The sequence below is a fragment of the Tasmannia lanceolata genome, unplaced genomic scaffold (assembly GCF_043159265.1).
Source record: "Tasmannia lanceolata isolate RefF3 unplaced genomic scaffold, GAP_Taslan_0.1 ptg000008l, whole genome shotgun sequence".
Classification (NCBI taxonomy): Eukaryota; Viridiplantae; Streptophyta; class Magnoliopsida; order Canellales; family Winteraceae; genus Tasmannia; species Tasmannia lanceolata.
In genome coordinates this window covers 10,001-17,500 of record NW_027518685.1, presented here as the reverse complement: position 1 = coordinate 17,500, position 7,500 = coordinate 10,001, and positions in this window count along the sequence as shown.

Genomic DNA, 7,500 nt, shown 5'->3' with positions numbered 1-7,500 from the left:
GGGTTTAGGGTTTAGGGTTTAGGGTTTAGGGTTTAGGGTTTAGGGTTTAGGGTTTAGGGTTTAGGGTTTAGGGTTTAGGGTTTAGGGTTTAGGGTTTAGGGTTTAGGGTTTAGGGTTTAGGGTTTAGGGTTTAGGGTTTAGGGTTTAGGGTTTAGGGTTTAGGGTTTAGGGTTTAGGGTTTAGGGTTTAGGGTTTAGGGTTTAGGGTTTAGGGTTTAGGGTTTAGGGTTTAGGGTTTAGGGTTTAGGGTTTAGGGTTTAGGGTTTAGGGTTTAGGGTTTAGGGTTTAGGGTTTAGGGTTTAGGGTTTAGGGTTTAGGGTTTAGGGTTTAGGGTTTAGGGTTTAGGGTTTAGGGTTTAGGGTTTAGGGTTTAGGGTTTAGGGTTTAGGGTTTAGGGTTTAGGGTTTAGGGTTTAGGGTTTAGGGTTTAGGGTTTAGGGTTTAGGGTTTAGGGTTTAGGGTTTAGGGTTTAGGGTTTAGGGTTTAGGGTTTAGGGTTTAGGGTTTAGGGTTTAGGGTTTAGGGTTTAGGGTTTAGGGTTTAGGGTTTAGGGTTTAGGGTTTAGGGTTTAGGGTTTAGGGTTTAGGGTTTAGGGTTTAGGGTTTAGGGTTTAGGGTTTAGGGTTTAGGGTTTAGGGTTTAGGGTTTAGGGTTTAGGGTTTAGGGTTTAGGGTTTAGGGTTTAGGGTTTAGGGTTTAGGGTTTAGGGTTTAGGGTTTAGGGTTTAGGGTTTAGGGTTTAGGGTTTAGGGTTTAGGGTTTAGGGTTTAGGGTTTAGGGTTTAGGGTTTAGGGTTTAGGGTTTAGGGTTTAGGGTTTAGGGTTTAGGGTTTAGGGTTTAGGGTTTAGGGTTTAGGGTTTAGGGTTTAGGGTTTAGGGTTTAGGGTTTAGGGTTTAGGGTTTAGGGTTTAGGGTTTAGGGTTTAGGGTTTAGGGTTTAGGGTTTAGGGTTTAGGGTTTAGGGTTTAGGGTTTAGGGTTTAGGGTTTAGGGTTTAGGGTTTAGGGTTTAGGGTTTAGGGTTTAGGGTTTAGGGTTTAGGGTTTAGGGTTTAGGGTTTAGGGTTTAGGGTTTAGGGTTTAGGGTTTAGGGTTTAGGGTTTAGGGTTTAGGGTTTAGGGTTTAGGGTTTAGGGTTTAGGGTTTAGGGTTTAGGGTTTAGGGTTTAGGGTTTAGGGTTTAGGGTTTAGGGTTTAGGGTTTAGGGTTTAGGGTTTAGGGTTTAGGGTTTAGGGTTTAGGGTTTAGGGTTTAGGGTTTAGGGTTTAGGGTTTAGGGTTTAGGGTTTAGGGTTTAGGGTTTAGGGTTTAGGGTTTAGGGTTTAGGGTTTAGGGTTTAGGGTTTAGGGTTTAGGGTTTAGGGTTTAGGGTTTAGGGTTTAGGGTTTAGGGTTTAGGGTTTAGGGTTTAGGGTTTAGGGTTTAGGGTTTAGGGTTTAGGGTTTAGGGTTTAGGGTTTAGGGTTTAGGGTTTAGGGTTTAGGGTTTAGGGTTTAGGGTTTAGGGTTTAGGGTTTAGGGTTTAGGGTTTAGGGTTTAGGGTTTAGGGTTTAGGGTTTAGGGTTTAGGGTTTAGGGTTTAGGGTTTAGGGTTTAGGGTTTAGGGTTTAGGGTTTAGGGTTTAGGGTTTAGGGTTTAGGGTTTAGGGTTTAGGGTTTAGGGTTTAGGGTTTAGGGTTTAGGGTTTAGGGTTTAGGGTTTAGGGTTTAGGGTTTAGGGTTTAGGGTTTAGGGTTTAGGGTTTAGGGTTTAGGGTTTAGGGTTTAGGGTTTAGGGTTTAGGGTTTAGGGTTTAGGGTTTAGGGTTTAGGGTTTAGGGTTTAGGGTTTAGGGTTTAGGGTTTAGGGTTTAGGGTTTAGGGTTTAGGGTTTAGGGTTTAGGGTTTAGGGTTTAGGGTTTAGGGTTTAGGGTTTAGGGTTTAGGGTTTAGGGTTTAGGGTTTAGGGTTTAGGGTTTAGGGTTTAGGGTTTAGGGTTTAGGGTTTAGGGTTTAGGGTTTAGGGTTTAGGGTTTAGGGTTTAGGGTTTAGGGTTTAGGGTTTAGGGTTTAGGGTTTAGGGTTTAGGGTTTAGGGTTTAGGGTTTAGGGTTTAGGGTTTAGGGTTTAGGGTTTAGGGTTTAGGGTTTAGGGTTTAGGGTTTAGGGTTTAGGGTTTAGGGTTTAGGGTTTAGGGTTTAGGGTTTAGGGTTTAGGGTTTAGGGTTTAGGGTTTAGGGTTTAGGGTTTAGGGTTTAGGGTTTAGGGTTTAGGGTTTAGGGTTTAGGGTTTAGGGTTTAGGGTTTAGGGTTTAGGGTTTAGGGTTTAGGGTTTAGGGTTTAGGGTTTAGGGTTTAGGGTTTAGGGTTTAGGGTTTAGGGTTTAGGGTTTAGGGTTTAGGGTTTAGGGTTTAGGGTTTAGGGTTTAGGGTTTAGGGTTTAGGGTTTAGGGTTTAGGGTTTAGGGTTTAGGGTTTAGGGTTTAGGGTTTAGGGTTTAGGGTTTAGGGTTTAGGGTTTAGGGTTTAGGGTTTAGGGTTTAGGGTTTAGGGTTTAGGGTTTAGGGTTTAGGGTTTAGGGTTTAGGGTTTAGGGTTTAGGGTTTAGGGTTTAGGGTTTAGGGTTTAGGGTTTAGGGTTTAGGGTTTAGGGTTTAGGGTTTAGGGTTTAGGGTTTAGGGTTTAGGGTTTAGGGTTTAGGGTTTAGGGTTTAGGGTTTAGGGTTTAGGGTTTAGGGTTTAGGGTTTAGGGTTTAGGGTTTAGGGTTTAGGGTTTAGGGTTTAGGGTTTAGGGTTTAGGGTTTAGGGTTTAGGGTTTAGGGTTTAGGGTTTAGGGTTTAGGGTTTAGGGTTTAGGGTTTAGGGTTTAGGGTTTAGGGTTTAGGGTTTAGGGTTTAGGGTTTAGGGTTTAGGGTTTAGGGTTTAGGGTTTAGGGTTTAGGGTTTAGGGTTTAGGGTTTAGGGTTTAGGGTTTAGGGTTTAGGGTTTAGGGTTTAGGGTTTAGGGTTTAGGGTTTAGGGTTTAGGGTTTAGGGTTTAGGGTTTAGGGTTTAGGGTTTAGGGTTTAGGGTTTAGGGTTTAGGGTTTAGGGTTTAGGGTTTAGGGTTTAGGGTTTAGGGTTTAGGGTTTAGGGTTTAGGGTTTAGGGTTTAGGGTTTAGGGTTTAGGGTTTAGGGTTTAGGGTTTAGGGTTTAGGGTTTAGGGTTTAGGGTTTAGGGTTTAGGGTTTAGGGTTTAGGGTTTAGGGTTTAGGGTTTAGGGTTTAGGGTTTAGGGTTTAGGGTTTAGGGTTTAGGGTTTAGGGTTTAGGGTTTAGGGTTTAGGGTTTAGGGTTTAGGGTTTAGGGTTTAGGGTTTAGGGTTTAGGGTTTAGGGTTTAGGGTTTAGGGTTTAGGGTTTAGGGTTTAGGGTTTAGGGTTTAGGGTTTAGGGTTTAGGGTTTAGGGTTTAGGGTTTAGGGTTTAGGGTTTAGGGTTTAGGGTTTAGGGTTTAGGGTTTAGGGTTTAGGGTTTAGGGTTTAGGGTTTAGGGTTTAGGGTTTAGGGTTTAGGGTTTAGGGTTTAGGGTTTAGGGTTTAGGGTTTAGGGTTTAGGGTTTAGGGTTTAGGGTTTAGGGTTTAGGGTTTAGGGTTTAGGGTTTAGGGTTTAGGGTTTAGGGTTTAGGGTTTAGGGTTTAGGGTTTAGGGTTTAGGGTTTAGGGTTTAGGGTTTAGGGTTTAGGGTTTAGGGTTTAGGGTTTAGGGTTTAGGGTTTAGGGTTTAGGGTTTAGGGTTTAGGGTTTAGGGTTTAGGGTTTAGGGTTTAGGGTTTAGGGTTTAGGGTTTAGGGTTTAGGGTTTAGGGTTTAGGGTTTAGGGTTTAGGGTTTAGGGTTTAGGGTTTAGGGTTTAGGGTTTAGGGTTTAGGGTTTAGGGTTTAGGGTTTAGGGTTTAGGGTTTAGGGTTTAGGGTTTAGGGTTTAGGGTTTAGGGTTTAGGGTTTAGGGTTTAGGGTTTAGGGTTTAGGGTTTAGGGTTTAGGGTTTAGGGTTTAGGGTTTAGGGTTTAGGGTTTAGGGTTTAGGGTTTAGGGTTTAGGGTTTAGGGTTTAGGGTTTAGGGTTTAGGGTTTAGGGTTTAGGGTTTAGGGTTTAGGGTTTAGGGTTTAGGGTTTAGGGTTTAGGGTTTAGGGTTTAGGGTTTAGGGTTTAGGGTTTAGGGTTTAGGGTTTAGGGTTTAGGGTTTAGGGTTTAGGGTTTAGGGTTTAGGGTTTAGGGTTTAGGGTTTAGGGTTTAGGGTTTAGGGTTTAGGGTTTAGGGTTTAGGGTTTAGGGTTTAGGGTTTAGGGTTTAGGGTTTAGGGTTTAGGGTTTAGGGTTTAGGGTTTAGGGTTTAGGGTTTAGGGTTTAGGGTTTAGGGTTTAGGGTTTAGGGTTTAGGGTTTAGGGTTTAGGGTTTAGGGTTTAGGGTTTAGGGTTTAGGGTTTAGGGTTTAGGGTTTAGGGTTTAGGGTTTAGGGTTTAGGGTTTAGGGTTTAGGGTTTAGGGTTTAGGGTTTAGGGTTTAGGGTTTAGGGTTTAGGGTTTAGGGTTTAGGGTTTAGGGTTTAGGGTTTAGGGTTTAGGGTTTAGGGTTTAGGGTTTAGGGTTTAGGGTTTAGGGTTTAGGGTTTAGGGTTTAGGGTTTAGGGTTTAGGGTTTAGGGTTTAGGGTTTAGGGTTTAGGGTTTAGGGTTTAGGGTTTAGGGTTTAGGGTTTAGGGTTTAGGGTTTAGGGTTTAGGGTTTAGGGTTTAGGGTTTAGGGTTTAGGGTTTAGGGTTTAGGGTTTAGGGTTTAGGGTTTAGGGTTTAGGGTTTAGGGTTTAGGGTTTAGGGTTTAGGGTTTAGGGTTTAGGGTTTAGGGTTTAGGGTTTAGGGTTTAGGGTTTAGGGTTTAGGGTTTAGGGTTTAGGGTTTAGGGTTTAGGGTTTAGGGTTTAGGGTTTAGGGTTTAGGGTTTAGGGTTTAGGGTTTAGGGTTTAGGGTTTAGGGTTTAGGGTTTAGGGTTTAGGGTTTAGGGTTTAGGGTTTAGGGTTTAGGGTTTAGGGTTTAGGGTTTAGGGTTTAGGGTTTAGGGTTTAGGGTTTAGGGTTTAGGGTTTAGGGTTTAGGGTTTAGGGTTTAGGGTTTAGGGTTTAGGGTTTAGGGTTTAGGGTTTAGGGTTTAGGGTTTAGGGTTTAGGGTTTAGGGTTTAGGGTTTAGGGTTTAGGGTTTAGGGTTTAGGGTTTAGGGTTTAGGGTTTAGGGTTTAGGGTTTAGGGTTTAGGGTTTAGGGTTTAGGGTTTAGGGTTTAGGGTTTAGGGTTTAGGGTTTAGGGTTTAGGGTTTAGGGTTTAGGGTTTAGGGTTTAGGGTTTAGGGTTTAGGGTTTAGGGTTTAGGGTTTAGGGTTTAGGGTTTAGGGTTTAGGGTTTAGGGTTTAGGGTTTAGGGTTTAGGGTTTAGGGTTTAGGGTTTAGGGTTTAGGGTTTAGGGTTTAGGGTTTAGGGTTTAGGGTTTAGGGTTTAGGGTTTAGGGTTTAGGGTTTAGGGTTTAGGGTTTAGGGTTTAGGGTTTAGGGTTTAGGGTTTAGGGTTTAGGGTTTAGGGTTTAGGGTTTAGGGTTTAGGGTTTAGGGTTTAGGGTTTAGGGTTTAGGGTTTAGGGTTTAGGGTTTAGGGTTTAGGGTTTAGGGTTTAGGGTTTAGGGTTTAGGGTTTAGGGTTTAGGGTTTAGGGTTTAGGGTTTAGGGTTTAGGGTTTAGGGTTTAGGGTTTAGGGTTTAGGGTTTAGGGTTTAGGGTTTAGGGTTTAGGGTTTAGGGTTTAGGGTTTAGGGTTTAGGGTTTAGGGTTTAGGGTTTAGGGTTTAGGGTTTAGGGTTTAGGGTTTAGGGTTTAGGGTTTAGGGTTTAGGGTTTAGGGTTTAGGGTTTAGGGTTTAGGGTTTAGGGTTTAGGGTTTAGGGTTTAGGGTTTAGGGTTTAGGGTTTAGGGTTTAGGGTTTAGGGTTTAGGGTTTAGGGTTTAGGGTTTAGGGTTTAGGGTTTAGGGTTTAGGGTTTAGGGTTTAGGGTTTAGGGTTTAGGGTTTAGGGTTTAGGGTTTAGGGTTTAGGGTTTAGGGTTTAGGGTTTAGGGTTTAGGGTTTAGGGTTTAGGGTTTAGGGTTTAGGGTTTAGGGTTTAGGGTTTAGGGTTTAGGGTTTAGGGTTTAGGGTTTAGGGTTTAGGGTTTAGGGTTTAGGGTTTAGGGTTTAGGGTTTAGGGTTTAGGGTTTAGGGTTTAGGGTTTAGGGTTTAGGGTTTAGGGTTTAGGGTTTAGGGTTTAGGGTTTAGGGTTTAGGGTTTAGGGTTTAGGGTTTAGGGTTTAGGGTTTAGGGTTTAGGGTTTAGGGTTTAGGGTTTAGGGTTTAGGGTTTAGGGTTTAGGGTTTAGGGTTTAGGGTTTAGGGTTTAGGGTTTAGGGTTTAGGGTTTAGGGTTTAGGGTTTAGGGTTTAGGGTTTAGGGTTTAGGGTTTAGGGTTTAGGGTTTAGGGTTTAGGGTTTAGGGTTTAGGGTTTAGGGTTTAGGGTTTAGGGTTTAGGGTTTAGGGTTTAGGGTTTAGGGTTTAGGGTTTAGGGTTTAGGGTTTAGGGTTTAGGGTTTAGGGTTTAGGGTTTAGGGTTTAGGGTTTAGGGTTTAGGGTTTAGGGTTTAGGGTTTAGGGTTTAGGGTTTAGGGTTTAGGGTTTAGGGTTTAGGGTTTAGGGTTTAGGGTTTAGGGTTTAGGGTTTAGGGTTTAGGGTTTAGGGTTTAGGGTTTAGGGTTTAGGGTTTAGGGTTTAGGGTTTAGGGTTTAGGGTTTAGGGTTTAGGGTTTAGGGTTTAGGGTTTAGGGTTTAGGGTTTAGGGTTTAGGGTTTAGGGTTTAGGGTTTAGGGTTTAGGGTTTAGGGTTTAGGGTTTAGGGTTTAGGGTTTAGGGTTTAGGGTTTAGGGTTTAGGGTTTAGGGTTTAGGGTTTAGGGTTTAGGGTTTAGGGTTTAGGGTTTAGGGTTTAGGGTTTAGGGTTTAGGGTTTAGGGTTTAGGGTTTAGGGTTTAGGGTTTAGGGTTTAGGGTTTAGGGTTTAGGGTTTAGGGTTTAGGGTTTAGGGTTTAGGGTTTAGGGTTTAGGGTTTAGGGTTTAGGGTTTAGGGTTTAGGGTTTAGGGTTTAGGGTTTAGGGTTTAGGGTTTAGGGTTTAGGGTTTAGGGTTTAGGGTTTAGGGTTTAGGGTTTAGGGTTTAGGGTTTAGGGTTTAGGGTTTAGGGTTTAGGGTTTAGGGTTTAGGGTTTAGGGTTTAGGGTTTAGGGTTTAGGGTTTAGGGTTTAGGGTTTAGGGTTTAGGGTTTAGGGTTTAGGGTTTAGGGTTTAGGGTTTAGGGTTTAGGGTTTAGGGTTTAGGGTTTAGGGTTTAGGGTTTAGGGTTTAGGGTTTAGGGTTTAGGGTTTAGGGTTTAGGGTTTAGGGTTTAGGGTTTAGGGTTTAGGGTTTAGGGTTTAGGGTTTAGGGTTTAGGGTTTAGGGTTTAGGGTTTAGGGTTTAGGGTTTAGGGTTTAGGGTTTAGGGTTTAGGGTTTAGGGTTTAGGGTTTAGGGTTTAGGGTTTAGGGTTTAGGG